Here is a 16,954-nt window from a genome sequence, read left to right as displayed (position 1 = left end):
GAGGCGGCGGAGGGGAGAGCAGATGGCGGTTTTTTTACGAAGTATAGGGGCTGTACCGCTACAGCGGCAGTTGCGCCATCTATGCGTGTGTCTGCGAACCGCAGCGTGACATGCGACGCTGGTACTCATGCATCGCCATACCCAGCCCTGGAACAGCTCCGCTATTGAATGGACGGCAAAGCAGGAACCACTGAACTGGAAAACCTACGCAAACGCCACAAGCTATTCGGTTCCATTAAGGGTCGCTATTGTTGTTTCTCGACTTTCAAAGACGCAAGCACTTTCACGACACTCACGCTATTTTGTCAAGAAACGCGACGGCGAACGCGCTATTTAGTCAGGGAACGCAGTAGCAATCTTGGCGGCGGCCAGTCAGTAGGGCGCGTATCACGATTGGAATGGCAAGCTAGGGATATGTGCTCGATATCTAAAGAACGCTGTTTTACTGCGAAGCTGCTTTTGCGAACCCTACGCCGGTGTAGTTCGGTAAAGCAGGTCGCGTGAACAGGTGGAATCATGCGAATCACGATGCCAGAGGGAAACGAGGAGCCTCATGAAAGAGTGAAATGATTGCCGGACACGTGAGTAACAGCCAAGCGAATGTTTCATTGAATGCCGGAATGACAGGAGGTTAACGAATTCCATTGCGGAAGGTATGTCAACAGGAGAGGAGACGGCGCTCATATTTTATATTACTCCGTGTGTGTGAACATGATGATGATAGTGAAGAGAATGTTTCAGTTTGCCGGCGGATACAGCCTTGCGAAATTTGCAGGCAATTGCCTCGTCCGGTTTCCCCTTCTGTTGATGTGGGAGTGGTAAGCCGTTTTAATAAACTGGGAAATAAATAGTATTCTAGTTATTGTGACGAGTGAGTGTGACATTAATGCGACAGTTCGGTGCGTTTTGTGCAGTGGCGTGGCATTGCGATTGATGCAAACGGGGTAATGTGGACACGAAAGCGGCACCAGGCAATAGACACGTGCATCGCACACAGGAGGACGACTTTGGCGGCGGATGGCACGTATGAGCGGACGAGGGAGAAAAGAGCACGACCAATTAGAATGCTGCACGGCTGACGGTAGAGGCGAAAGGAAGAAGAGAAATACGACGGGCTGCAACGCGAGTAGGCTTACTCGGAGAACCTGGAGGGAGAACACGCTGGTGCCAATGTCCATATTGTCGAGTTACGGACTGGAACACCAGGATCCCGACGGCGTCAAAGGGTCTCTAGACGTTCACGGAACCGGGCGTTTTGGCATCCGAGGCGTTTCTGTTGTTCCAGCGGCTGGTGCTGGTCCTGAACCACTCGTGGGCGGAGATTTCAACGTACAGGTTGGCGAGCTAGTCGCTGCTCTCAGTTGCCAGCCACGGCACCAGAAAAACGGCCTACGGCCAGCCACCATGCTGCCTACGTGGGCAGGCATCTATGCTCACATTTAGAGGTCACCGACCTGCTGCGCCTGAAGGTACCACCTTCTACGACCTCTAGCCAGAGTTGCCTCCTCGTGCACTCCGCAAGCACCCCCAGCCGCCAACGACACCACCTGCCGAGAATGAGTCTACCGCTGCGGTTGTTTGACGCATCGCAACAACCATTGACTGCTCCTTTTGGCAACGACGGTAGGCATTTCCGGCTTTCCCGCAGTGATAGCAGAGCGGGCGTTGTGCAGGAGCGTGCCAATTGTCGGTCTTCCTAGGAGCGTAGCGCTGGCCGACAGGCGGACAGCAAGGCGTTATTGGCGGCGGCGGCGGCGTCTGGCTACGGTACAGCGGCGGTGTGGCGCCTTGGCGTGGGCGTGAGGAGGAGCATGACGGCGGGCAGCAGCAGCATAGCTCATAGCTTGCGGCTGCGGCTCTGATAGCTGAGGCGCGCCCAGTGACTGCTGGATCTCCTGGCGCACGACATCGGTGATGGATTGTGCTTGAGGTTGCGTTGAAGGTAGAATTTTTCGTACCACCTCTAGCGCGATTGACCGAATCGTCTCACGCAGGTCGGCGCATCTTAGCGCTTGAACGTCGGCGTAGCTTGTCGCCAAGAAGCTGCTGTTGTATTGCCACGTTCGCATCTCAAGCGTTTTCTCGATTGTCGACGCTTCCGAAGCTTATTCAGTGACTAACTTCGGCGGGTTCCTTACCAATCGAGCGAAGAGTTCTTGTTTGACACCCCGCATGAGGAACCTGACTTTCTTTTTTTTTGGGTATACTTGGGTCCGCGTGCCGAAACAGGCGATTCATCTCTTCCGTGTAGATGGTAATCTTTTCATTGGGCAGATGCACACGGGTCTCCAGCATAGCTCCGGCCCGTTCCTGGCGGACCACACTCGTGAATGTGCTTAGAAACGTGGTCCGAAAGAGATCCTATGTTTGTTGCGCGGATTCTTGATTCTCAAACCACGTCCTCGCGGCGTCTTCTAGGTAGAAGTAGACCTCCTGTTTTTCCTGGAGTCCCAGTTGTTGAAGCTGGCGACTCGGTGGTCCGTCTCCAGCCAGCTTTCTGGGTCTTCAATTGATGATCCACGTAAAGTAGGCGGTAACTGGGTTGCTGCATCACTAGTGTCGCGGGTGACACAGCGGCGATCATCGTCGCGCTTGTGTCCGACACCGTGCTTTCACGCTTCTCGGTTAGGAGTCCGTATTCGGGTTGCAAGCCTTGTAGCCTGTGGCTGGCCCGCTGTTGCACGAAGCCTTCGATGTCTTCTTCACGCTGTGGGTTTAATTCCCGGCTTTTCGTAGATGTCCGGAACTTCAAGGAAGCAGCACCTCCACCAGATGTCACGTGGTCGTGACGTCGACGAAGGCAGCAGTCGGCGTGTCCAAGATGACACTTTTTATTTCGCCAAACTTGTGGCCGGGAAACGGAAAGGAAAAGTACAGTAATAGAAACTGTGCACTGATAGGGGCGAAAGGAGCGTCGGCCGTCTAAAAACTGCCGTGCGGTAAGGCGCGTCGGCACCTATACATACAGCATCGAACAATCGATCCTTATGGCTGGTGGCCACGTTAGTTCGAGAATAATCTCAACTGTTCGCGTTTGCGTGCTCAAGCCATTAGAAGATTCTAAGATAATCTAGAAGGTTCCCAGACGTGAGGGCGCGGGTTCCGCAAGGCAGCGGCTACGCGTGCAACGGACTAGCTACATCAAACGAAAAAGAGTAGGGCGCGTGGCAATATATATATTGATATATATATATATATGAGGAACGGAAAAGAAAATAAGAGTTTCGTTGGCTTGGCGCTGTATATTTTCACTAGCGTTTCGGCTGGTGGGCCAGACTTTGCCAAACATTTTGATAGACTGACAGAGCCTGGTTCACCAGGCGAAACGTGAGTTATAATATATACAGTGGCAAGCCAACAAAACTCGTATCTTCTTTCTTCTTCCTCATTCTATCCTTACTCTTTTCCCAGCCCCGCCACGGTGGTCTAGTGGTTATGGCACTCGACTGCTGACCCGAAGGTTGCGGGATCGAATCCCGGCCGCGGCGGCTGCATTTTCGGTGGAGGCGAAAATGTTTGAGGCCCGTGTACTTAGATTTAGGTGCACGTTAAAGAACCCCAGGTGGTCGAAATTTAAGGAGCCCTCCACTACGGCGTACCTCATAATCATATGGTGGTTTTGGGACGTTAAACCCCAGATATTATTATTATATACTATTTACCCACTACGATATATATATATATATATATATATATATATATATATATATATATATATGGTACGTAGATTATGAAGAGTCTGTCTTCGGTTGCCGTAAAATAATTACGAAAAAGGTATACGCTTCTAAAAAACTTTATTTGTCGACGTTTCGAGCGGAGGCCGAGATCGGTCTCCGATCGATATATATATATATATATATATATATATATATATATATATATATATATATATATACGCGTTATTCGAAGGTCGCAGGTTCGGTCCCTGCCCGCGGCAAGCTATCTTTTCGTCCACTTTTCTTTCTTCACAATTACCTTACATTTATTACTAAAAACATCCCCTATACTTTCCTTGGCATTATTGTCTGTTAGTTCGCATTAACACACACACACACGGATATATATATATATATATATATATATATATATATATATATATATATATATATATATATATATATATATATATATATAATACAGGAGCATAGTACAGGAGGCACTCTTCCTGCACTTTGGCTCCGTTAATATTAAAAGACTGCCGAACATACACATTGTGTTCGCGCGTTTGTTCTTTTTCTTTTGCCTTTACCTGCAACCAGATACCTGTACAGTCAGGTTTCCCCTTGTGTCGAGACGAAGAGCCTAAGCGGCCGCTCGCTCTTCAGGACATTCGGTTTCATTGGCAGAACACACTACTCGCATTCAGAACAAAGGCATCTTTCCGTTGAGTTCCTTGGACGTCCTTCCTGTACACTGCTTATATTACCTGCGCCATGAGAGTTATTCCTACGCTTGCTTTCAGCGCGTCCGTTTCCGCGGTTGCCGCGATTGGGGTGACGTGTCATCTACTGATACTACGTTGTAGGTAAGGCTTAGGTAAAGTGCGTACACTTGGCAACAAGTCTCTGTGGCACCACATCCAAATTTATGTGGGCCGAGTTTCTGCGGTTGTGTTGTTGCACCAAGTGGTCCACTTCCAGGCTGTTTAGGACTGGGTCTTGCAAACGCATTTAAATGTATCTTCTCGCACGAATGCCCTCAAATGATTTTATTATCGGTGAAGTAGTTCCATTTGAAATTCTCTAAGTGTAACTAATGAAAAGCCACCAGACGTCTTGACATTATAAGGAAGCAGCACTGCAGGAAGAAATATCTGGAATGGTCGAAGAATTCTTCCGCAATACAGAAGACTTCCTCTCTTAATATAACCCTAACCTGCAAACTGTTCAACGGAGCGTTCAAATCTGCACTGTAGAGTAAGTTTCACACTTTTTTCTCAGAAGGGCTACATATTCTCTCACGAGGAAAGGAGCAGTTTTATGAAGCCTGCGGTTTTATTGCGAACACAAAAAGGAGGGCAAGCATAGCTGAATCAGAAAACCTACGTAATGGTAACAAGCAATTTTCTAAATTTCGTTCCATACAGAGCCGGTATACTTTTGTTCCACAAGATTCGTAGATGTAATAACTTTCACGAGGCGCTAACGTTATTTTGGCAGCGGAATGCATCGGCGTGGACGGCCAGCAGAAATCTTGGCCGTTCGTTGTTACTTTGCGCCAAATTGCCCCGCCACGGTGGTCTAGTTGTTACGGTACTCGACTGCTGAGCCGAAGGTTACGGGATCGAATCCTGGCCGCGGCGGCAGCATTTTCAATGGAGGCGAGAATGTTTGAGGCCCGTGTACTGGGACTTAGGTGCACGTTAAAAAACCCAGGTGGTCGAAATCTCGGTGTTACAATACGTGATCTGGGATGCCCTTGTATAAGCTACAACAATCAACCTGAAAATACCGACCATATACGCAAAGCAATTTACCAAGTGTGTCGTTTCTCTCACGAACTCTTTGCGATTGCATTTTCTTGCTTTCAACCTAGTCGTCCCACTGAAGATTTGCAAGAGGTCGCTGGCGCGAATGTGGCTATCGCGATGAGAGACATCTATTTGCTTTGGTGGTGTCAATTCTGTACAAGTCATTTCCCCATAATTGTTTTGCGGAAAACGAGATGTTGCGACATGCAACTATGTATTCGTTTATCCATGTTGGATAATGAGACATCGACTAACGAACAGTCGCTCATTCTGGCTTAAAAGCTTCGATGTATGCCTGCTACAACGCAGCGGCACCACCACTTGTTTAAGGTGGGAGGACAACACGAAATCGACACAAGTTAAGCGCAGTAAGAAACAAAAATCCATTCACCGAGTAAGACTTCTCGCAATGCTTAATAAACAAAAAAAAATGGCCTAATGTTTTCTTTTCTGTTTCGTAATCAACACAGGTAAACTTCCGAGCACTTCATGGAGCAGCGTAGTGAAATAGTTTGTGCTTAGCCTCCGCAATGTTGGGTCTCGTCCCACAGAAAGCAGTCGTCAAGTAGAGAACAAATATTAAAATTTAGTGCGTTTTGTATATTATTTGCGATTTAACGTCCCAAAAGCACGATATGATTATGAGGGACGCCGTAGTGGAGGGCTCCGGAAAGTTCGACCACCTGGGGTTTTTTAATGTGCACCTAAATCTGAGTACACGGGCCTCAGACATTCTCGCCTCCATCGAAGATGCAGCCGCCTCGGCTGGAATTCAATGCCGCGACTTTCGGGTCAGCAGTCGAGCGCCATAACCAATAGACCACCTTGGCAGGGTTAGTGCACTTAACACTTTTGTGACTGCGGAAAAATCGGTTGTTTTTGGCTAGTCCAGGAAATATTTTTTTCCTGCCACAGAATATATTTGGCGATAAAGTGTAGGGTATCAAACGATAGAGGAAGAATTGTATTTCCAATAGTATTAATTACAAACAGCGGATTTATTTTGAATATAACAAAAAAATGATCAAAAAAAGAAAACTGCATCAAAAAGAAAGAAAGATTCATAAAAACATCAATGCTACTCTGCAAAGGTTAAACATTTAAAAAATCGAAACATGCGTTTTGAACGCAAAGCCCTCGTAGAATAATGGTGGAAATATAAGCTCTGTAAGTACAAAGATTATTTACATAAATACAAGAATATAGGCACTAGTGCCTATCATGCCACCGCGCGATGCAGGTTCTCGACGCGGTGAAACAAAGGCTGGCTGCGCATGTTTCGGGAAAAAAAATTTTTTTTCTGTTCAACTTTCCTAGCATAGTTTGCAGTTCTGGTATTTTTCAATTTTCCTGTGTGTTTGTTGAACTGAACAGTGTAGCCTGGTCCAAATCTGCAAAAATCCATAATTGTACCCTCATTTGACCTCTTTCTCGCTCATATACTGCCGAATACCGTACCGAACTTCACATTTCACCATTTTCTCATCCACTGAAAGGTTCCGACGGGGTTAAAAGATAGCGTAGAAAAATCGTTCATGTGTTGCAATAGAGAAGACACGTGGTGAAGATTTTCGTGGGATGCGACGATCGTCTTCTTCAGATCAGAGACACTCAAGAAGCCTTGAACCTTTTCCGTGGCATCACTGATGGTGGACGAAGGCCTCGAAATATGTGTCGTCGGCACCAACACCAATGCAAGCGCGGGACTTCAACGATTACCATGTACACATGAAGTGAGACGAACTTGCTCATCTTCTCTTCAGTAACCTCCCTCCATGGATCCGTCCCTCTCACTGTATGTTGGCTTTTCGAAAGTATGCATCCACGCATATTTATCTGTGTGGTTGCATATCTCTCTGACAACTTCTGCGGTAAAAAACAACACGAAGACGCCGCCACGAAGCACACCGGAGCGTTGGGTCAAAGTCCGCTCCGCGCCGTCTTCGCGAGGAGAATTGCGCTCTTTCTGCAGCCGACGCCAAATGCAACCGCCCGAATGAAGTTAACACCTTGCAGATAACAGCTGTTATTTTAAGAACGCACCGGATACGTTTACATCGACGCGCGGCAGCGATAAAACGACCCGTGGAGAAGACGAAACCTAGCGGCGGATAGCTGCTGATGTTCCGGGGAGGTTTGGCGCATTTTCGCCGTCCGTACTGAAGCCTGGCGAATCGAAGTCATCATCCGTGTCTGTGGTGCTACCATCATCCAGAGATTCCTGCTCATATTAATCGGAATCCGTCGAAATTCGCCGTTTCTGTGGAGCACCCGCGAGCGGCGTCGACGCGAAGTCTGAAACAGCGAGCGCTCACCTACCCGACTGCGAACGAGCTTTAAAAATCTCCCCGCGGTGGAAAAAACAAACTCGCAAACAAGACTGATAAAAAACATGTTATTTTATGCTTTGTATTGCGTTAGCTGTCCAGAACCGCTCAGAGAGTGCCAAAACTTGATCTTGAAGTCATCGATAACATACAATCGATGGGAATAGGTGCGGTCACGAAAGTGTTAAAGCACAACAGAAGCCGAAATCCATGTGACAACCGATGGAGTCAGCTGTCTTCGGCGGTTTTCACTCTGTCTTTATCTTGTGTTGTGCGCTAGCTGCTAAAATCAGGGGGAGGTTACTCCGTATACCTCCCATAGGACGCCTTAATTCATGACGTCAGCGCTGGCAGCGCCAAATGTCCCTTCAGTTAATATCCTGGCGGCTGGGATTCAGAGACTCGAACGGCAGAATGGCGGCGCACACGGTATGCGTCGTCATGGCAACACTAACACCAGCCGCGCCTCCTCTCCTAGCAGCCTCGCGCGCGCCGGGTTTTTCTCTTTTTGTTTTGTTTGCGTGCGCGGGCTCCCTCTTTCTTTCTTTTATGACCCCCCTCGCCCCTCCTCCGCGTGCTGCGCCGTGCAGCGCGCCGGGCGCTTTTTTTTTTTTTTTTTGCATCCGCTGCGCGTGCTGCGCCGCGCGTTCGTTGCGCGTTTGAATGTGCGCAATTTGCAATCAGGCATTCTGCAAACACTGCAGTCGTGCAGCATGTGCCAGAACGCAAAAGAATGAATTGCACTCACAACACAAAATATCTTTGGTCTCTTTTTATTCTCCTCGTTTCCGAAAATCAACATTCTATCAAATGTGGTGCAATACAGGCTCAGGATATTAACATACACGTGTTCATGATCACTAAACAACACGAAAGTTCTCGGCAATGTTAAGAATTTAAAGAACAGTGAAAAAAAAAACAGATCATAACACTAGGGCACATATTCAAAAACACAATATTTATACTGACAAAAGTGCAGAACATCTTCTGATATATGCGCACGATATTGCACAAAATTATCATAACTAACAAAATTGAACATTCCTGAAATGCAAAAACCATGAAAGCAGTTGAAATACCTAAAAGTAGAATAAAATTGGGGGACGCTTAAGCTTCGCCTTTAAGAGTTGAGCGCGATAGCGATATCCTGCCCCTATAATGCGCACTTCGAACACTGCGAGTGTTTAACAGAATGCGCGCACTAAGGTGTGTGACTTATGTAATGGGTAGCATGCTTTAAACCAGGAGCAATTATGCACGAGAAACTTTTTCGAAGTTGCGATGCACCCACTACGTGGTCTTAAGTGAATACCCGCAGTAATGTGTGTGCCTTTTGTAATGGGTGGCTCTTTAAACCACGAAGTCGTTATGATATTGGCATGGTGTGACGCCCGATGGCAATGTACGCTTGTACCACGCAATATTACTGCGATATTACATCTCGTACTCTGACACCTGTATACAGGACGCGTATTTTTGGGAAGCATGAAAGTTACTTTCAATTCAGCTCCAAGCAGTGGCATGGCTATGTGGTGGAACACCTGCTTGCCACGCAGACGGCCTGGGTTCGATTCTCACTCGGACCCAACATTTCTTATTATTTATTTTATTTGCAGCTTTTGCGATTTTTCGGTCACAGACCAGATGATGATTTTTCGCTCACAACCAACGGCACCGACACGACGGCGGAATTTCTGCGATACGAGCTCTTTAACGCTATCGCGTTAATAATGTAACGACCATTTTAAAGATGTCAAAATGAACTCCACATATAACACAACTAATATTGGCCGCACTTTATTGACTACATTTCCAAAAACGTTGATTTTCATATAACTAGTGATGATAAACGCGGAGAAAATGAACGGCTGATATCGGATGATTCATGGCATTTCTTCTTGAAGTGCGCCGATTCTGCAATTCTTCAGCTTTTCTCTGGGCGCACCGATCAGCTGTGTTGCGTTCCGAAATACGCCCTAAAGAAAAGGGCAAGTTTCAATCAGATAAAGAGCGCCGTCGATTCGTGCAAAAGTGAACTCGTTTGTTCGTCTCAAAGCAGCATAAGTTTTCATACATCTACCTAATGTCTCACAAACGTGGTTATAGGCGATGGGGAGTAATTAACCGGAGACAAATGCAAAGCACACACTCAAGCACGCGGTTCTGTGAGAGTTGTAAACCTGTAACTATAGTTACTTTGCATGGGCTTCATGTCCGCTGCTTGTTCGTGTAACGATTTAAACGCAGCATCCTGCCCTTTTCAAATCAGTCATTTTTGAAAACAGTAACTGTAGCCCCACTGCAGAGAACAGCTACTCGGTATGGACGTGAATTCAAATTGACACAATGAAAACCGCGACTCAAAGTTCGTTGTCTGTCTGTCAAAGGGCACGCTCACCTGTCGTTCTTGTGGGGGCCGGCACATATATTCCGGGACTTGTTCTGGAAGTATTCAAGCAACAAAGCACTATGCACGAACAGCGCGAGTCGTAAAACATCGCGTCGCACAAGCACACAGCGAGCGAGCACCATGAAACGGACGAGCGACGACGGCTAACGCACGCCTTAACAACGCCAGACACGAAACTTTCTAACGGATTTCAAAGTCGGCGGCGCCAGCAAGGCGGCGGAAAGCGCGCCTCCCGCAGGAAAGGGAGTTGATCCCGCCAGAGAGGGGGTTGAAGAGAGTTGGGAGGAAAGAGACGGAACGCACATTTTAACTCTGATCCCAGTCAACAGATGGCGCCTCAATTTGCCATACCGGTCACGTGGGTTTCTTTCACTAGCCTGCTAAAATGGGATATACCAACATTAGCAAGATTATATTCTTTTATTTATTACGCCATGCGATCTATTACGGGTCTGCAGTAAGCCGTCTTCCTACGCTGGAATATTGCCTTTTTCCATTAAACATTTTCCTTTCTCTTAAGAATATTATCGCCTCTTTAGAAAACTGCGTGCTCAACTTGGGGAGAGCAGTAACCTGACAAAAGCCACCTACGCACCACTAATGGAGCCAAAATAATCGTAGTGGCCCAAGGCTGGTCTTCCGTTTCAGCAGTAATTGTGGCGCAGGTTTGTTGGATAACCTTTTGCTCAGATTTAGCGTTTAATTTCAACATCCGCTCACCTATAACAAAGAGCGAAGCGATATTCCTTAAGAAACGCGAAACCTTATTCCAAACCCTCAACTGCTACGAGCAAGCGCTGCGACAAGGATTAAACTACCACTACAAACGTTGCCCGCTTGCACACGAGACTGTTAGTGAAGCGAGACACTTGGGCTAGAGAAACGGCATGTGCGGCTTAGCTGAAGAAGAATAAAAGTTGCACTGCAGATTCGCTCGCCTTGTATGGTTTCTGAGAGCCTCAAGTTGTCAACAGCTCCGATGCCACGGTCCAGGGATCAAATATTACGACACTAATTTGGGGCTGTTCGACACTGAAGGCCGAAGGGAAGGCGTCCGATAAAGGCAAAATACAAGATATTTAAATAATCGGGGTACTGGAGGCAAGAGTCAGTATAGACGCGAATGAAAAAGCTCCCCGTACGGTCCATCCAATGGAATCGGGGACCACAAGGGCAGCGCAATCGGCGCCATTTCACTATCGTGCGAGCATTATCAGCCCCTTAGATGCGTCCTAGGGTTGACAGTTGTATTCAGTTTCCATCGAAATAATGAAGGTGACCTCACGTGTAGTAGAGTAGTAAATACCCGTTATGAGAAACCGCGGATGACGAGGCACTGCGACTCGCAACTCAGTCAGACGACGCGCCATCAGCCATGATAAAGCGTCAAGCTACAGGAAAATGTGACTCGGATGGCTGCATCTATGAAGGCCGCGTTTCTGCGTGTTACCGGCGCCGTGTTTTTCGCGTATGACGCCGCGACTGAAATTTGCTATTTACAGTAGCTTCTACTAAAAGCTCTTTGCGCCATATTGCTGGATATTTAAAATCTAATTTGTGAGACTGGAGATGCGCCTCCAATCTTTTTGCAGAAGCCATATTGTTTTGTTGCCGAAACGCTCTGAAAAGGCGTTGCGAAACGCTCTGGCAAGGCGCTGCGATACCTTCCTTCCAGACAGACAGACAGGGGAACTTTATTGTGTCCTGGGACGAGGGTTCCTAAAAACCCGCGGAGGGCATCGCCCGCGAAGGGGTCGGGATCCAAAGGCTCCCTGGACCGCACGGAGTTGATTCCACTTCAGAAATTTTTTTAACCTCCCTGCGTACTACCGACGAATATGCGAAATCTGGCTTGTTACTGCAGAAAGTTAACCAAGATCAGCAATGACATTCTCGGTTTACTCCTAAAACGAGGAGCGCAAAGCTGCCTTTCTACCAGTATCCCTCCACTCAGTCAGCCTCACCGCGTCGAAATCATTGCAATTACGCACAGAAGGGACACATGGGTAGTTTCAGTAATGGAAAGCACAAATGAAATCTGGAAATCACACGATAAATGGCAAGGCTCTTTCAATTAATGCGGATCGAGTTCCTAGTGTTCACCGCAAGCCTTTCTGATGCGGAGAAGCTGCCCAGCAGCTGAGTTCGATTCTGTTGTGATAACGCTATGGGAAGTCGACGCATAATTAGAGCTCACGAAGAGAGGCGTGAACGTGAAGGTGCAGTGTACTTAAATTTATTGCTGTCAATCAATTCGTGTAGCCCATTGTTCAATCATTGAGAGCTATGATTCATTGGTCTATCGAATCGAAGATACCGCGGCTCAGCTGCCAAACCAAGCAGCCAGTGTCATAGAGACTCGCTAGCATAACCTCATGCGGCACTCATGTCTTAAACGTGGTAGGCGAATGCTCTGCAACACTTTCCATGCTTCGAACATAGGATCGCTTACCGATGCACAAGCGCCGTGGTGGTCTAATGGGTATAGTGCTTGACTGCTGACCGGCAGTCCGATAAAATCCCGGCCGCATTGGTTGCATTTCGGTGGAAACGGAACGCTATAGAGGCACGGATGCTTACAATTAATTCGCTACCCAAGTGGTCGAATTTCTGGAGCCCTCCATTACGGCCTCTTTGATAACCCCATCGTAGTTTTGGGACTTAAAACCCCGACAATGTAGAGCTGTGCGCCGCCGCAGAAGTCCCGAGAGGAATGACGCCACCGCCGCCGCCGCGCTATAATTGCGGCGCGCCGCTGTTTGTCTTTTATTGTATTAAGAACAGGAAATGTGGACATAAAATACAACACATCCCTGTGGGAGCTGTTGTCGACGTACCCATGTTCATTTGAGTGTTCAATGGAGTGTTCATTTCAGCCGCTTCTGATTGGCGGGAGCTTGGCGAGCAGCGCGCCTTCTGTTTTAAAGACAATAGTCTTTCTTGGGGAACTTAAACGCAGAAAATTTTGGTCTGTCTTTCTGTTTGTCTGTCTGTCACCCGATTCAGCCACTCGGCCAAAGCTTACCCACTTGCGGAACGCCCAGCCATCATGAACTGGTACGGCCGTTCATACATGTGAACATTGTCGATCAAAATGAAAACGCTGCACATATCTGAGGCGCAACATCAATACATAAGTATTAGGTGGTGTGTTCCTTTACTAGAAAATATATAGATAATTAATTCTAAAGACCCTAATGTGCTAATGCGCTGAAAATGCGACGCTATGAGCCAAATGCGGCGGTTCAAAATAGAGGAGGAGGGCATGTAGTACGGCCGGCAAAAGACTATCAGCTTTCGACGACATTTGCAGCGAAGCACGCAGATACGCGGTCAATTTTTTTTTCCAGTTCCTTTTATTCATTTTGAGGTCACGAAGCTTTCACAACTACCGACACAAATGAGAGGAACAGAATGAGCCTCAACCTTTGTGCTTCAACGTTAGAGAAACAACTTAGGAGGGAGCGCGCCAAGCGTCCACAAGCCAACCTCCTATGAAGCCGCTATGTCCTCGGGTTCTCCTTCCGGAAGAATTCAGCGCTAACTTTAAACACAAGCACACAGAAAGACATGACAGCGCCCGCCCCATCGTGTCTTTCTGTGTGCTTGTATTTTAAGATTAGCGCTGAATTATTTCGAAAAGGAAAATATGCATCACAAACTAGCCCCACAACGTGCTTTATTAAAGGGGTACTGACACAAAATTTCGCCGCCGTGATAGGCTGTGGCATCAATTCCCGTGAACATGGGTATATCATCTGCGAAGTATCAACAGTGAATATAGCTTGGAAAGTATTTTTAATGAATTTTGAAGTTTGCGTGAGAGATTGACACCCTCAGGCTATTGACACCCTCAAAGGTGACCCTTGGTGACCCCCTACTTCCCTCACGTGACCACGCTGCAGCAAGTTATGATGAAGTCATAGCCGCCATTTTTCTATCCGCGTTCGCGCGGAGGTGCGTGACAGATCTGTGTGCTGACGTGTAACTATCGCCACCTAGCGGAAGCTTGTCGTTTTTGAAACCGAAACTGACACCGGTCGGTAATGAGGAGCCTATAATTAATTATCTGCCGGGCGCTGCAGCAAACGATGTGCAGTGTTATAAGTAACAGGCACAACACATTGCAGCAAAAAAACCACGAGGCCAAATTTTTTTTGTCAGTACCACTTTAAGTGAACTCCACGGGTTCATGTCACATTTTCCATCATGCTCCTTTTTCCGTTCATTTTTGTGATGGGTACATCAGGAAAAAATGACGAGGGCGCGCGCCTAGCGCCCACAAGACATTGCAACCTCCCCCGAAGACGCTCCCTCCTCGTGCTCCACGCTCTGGTCACAATTCCTACCATGGTGCTACTTCATTCTTTACGGCCGGGCTACAGTGAACTCTTCTAGTTAACTGTAGCTGGAAAGTTATTCTCGATGTGTCCCCCTAGTGGACTGCCTATTTCGGCTGCCGCTAATTGACTGGAGTTCGGCGAGAAGCGCGCCCCCTGTTTCCAGTTCGTCTTTCGTAAAGTCATTTTGACGTCACGAAGTTTTCACAGCTGTTGACACAAATGAGAGGGATGGAATGGTCCGCCGCGGTGGAGCTGTGTGTCACTGATCCCGTTAATGGGGATGGCAATCGCAGGGCGAATTCCAATGGCAGACGTATCGGCCCCCCGAAACGCACCATGAAACCGCGGAAAATTTGGAGTTGGTCTTTTAGTGCGCCAGCGCACGCCGGTTGTGGTCCAAAGACTGAGTCAGAGCCGAGAGTCTATAACACAAACGAAATATATTCTCAGTTAAGTCAGTACAAACATCACAAACACATGCACACTCGGCTGGTACCAGTTAAAACTTCACAATACAACTCAGATGGTGTTGACACAACGGGAACTGAACGAACACATCACGGGCTACAAATGCAATCTCATGCATTACAATTATTCAAGAACAATCAAAGTTCTGAATATTCAACGGCGTATCTAGTCCACAATTCTTGGACGGTACTTGAATGCTTCTCTTCAAGGAAACACTCACGCCAACTCCAGCGGTGTCTGTCGTTGCTCCTTTCGTCGACGTAACTTGTCACGGCTCACACGGCGTCGTCATACGATACTTCCAGATCGACGATCGGTTGACCGCACAACATCATAAACACGTCTTCTTTTGCTGACGGAGCCACACTCAGCCTAACTTCACCATCTCCGGACCGACTCACACACTCCGTCGTCGGAGCACGCTTCTATCCATTCTCCGTCGGGTTCGAGAAGCGTCGGGAGGGTTCATCGGCGTGCAGTACAGCCAAGGCTATGGAAAGTTCGAGATTTCTCTCGCCGGTTCTACTCGCGGCGGCGTCGCCCGGCGTTGCTTCATGCTTTCCCTCTGGATGATTCCAGGCTTTACTGGGCGTTTCATCATGTTGTCTGCGTCTGATTCGAGTGGGTGAGGGGAAGCGCCGCACCGGCGTCTTTTAATACTTGTTTTTTCGTTGTTCGCGATTCTTGGGCAAGTGGCCGGCGTCGTGCTATCTCGATGCCGGTTGAGAGCGGCCGCGCGCGCGCTTTATCGACGCGCTCGGTTGTGACATTGTCCCCACTTCATGAATATTATCACATAATATTCAAACAACACAAATGATTGCGCACACACATAACCAAAGTGTCCCACATACAGAGTCCATAACTCAGTCCATCACACAATGCGCGTCACATTTACAATAGAAGTATTAATACAATTGACAGAGCATTTGAATGTCACGACATCTGTGGATAAACAAAAGTACGTAAGTAGAACACACAAAGCTCGGTAATTAAAATACTTATACAAGTATACCAATAGCATTGTACACGTAATGTTACGCAAATGACACTTGGGCTTTCTAGCCATACACACATGACACAGGGTATAATAATAATACAACACATTCAAACTCAAAACACTTCGAATGTACTCAACTGCAATACCCTATCTTGTGTGCATCGTGTCGCGCTTGCGCCCCTTCTTTCGGTGCTCGCTCGCTCTCTTTTTGTTTCTCTTCCTCTTCTTCCTGCGAGCCGTTTCAAGCGACCGTGCAGGAGAAAGCGTCTCTGCCGCCGTTGACACATTCGACGCCGGCAAGGCGTCGTCGTGTTCGTGAGAACATTCTCGGTGCTTCGTCATCTTCTGCGCGTCGTGGGGTTTTGCCTGGACGACCCTCTTGTCATCTTTTCAGCCACAGATGATGGAGGCCGCTCACTTGCAACCTCACTTGCTCGGCGCGTTTTCTCAGGCGGTACAGCAACCGTTGGTGCCGCATTGTTGACATTCTGTGACACCTCGGCCTCAACATGAGTTCGGGCGGCACCTTTCACGGGCTTCTCTTCCTCTGTTTTTTTTCTTTTCGCAGTTACCGAACTGACGAGGACTCCATCTTCGGGTCTTCTCCCAAACGTTCTGGATCGTCTTACCCTCGTGCTCCGGCGATGTTTAAATGATTACGTCGAACAAGGGGTTATTCATGCACAGGGCAGTAACTCTCCCGCTGAAGTAAGGGGTCTCAACCTCAATTTTGGCTTCAGGAAGCATTCGAATCGAAATATCAAGCTGGCAAACCGGGTTGGTATTGCCTGTGAACTCACTGTCTCGGACCAATTCTTTTCGCACGATAACAGTGGTGCATCCACTATCTCTTAGTACCGTGACTTCTTTTCACCAACTTTCCTCTTAAGTGTCGGCATCCCTTTCATTGTGCCTGTTGGTCGCGTTGTCATCGCA

Source organism: Rhipicephalus sanguineus, chromosome 9 (genome assembly GCF_013339695.2).
Source record: "Rhipicephalus sanguineus isolate Rsan-2018 chromosome 9, BIME_Rsan_1.4, whole genome shotgun sequence".
NCBI classification, from domain to species: Eukaryota; Metazoa; Arthropoda; class Arachnida; order Ixodida; family Ixodidae; genus Rhipicephalus; species Rhipicephalus sanguineus.
Note: the sequence above shows the minus strand (reverse complement) of the source record.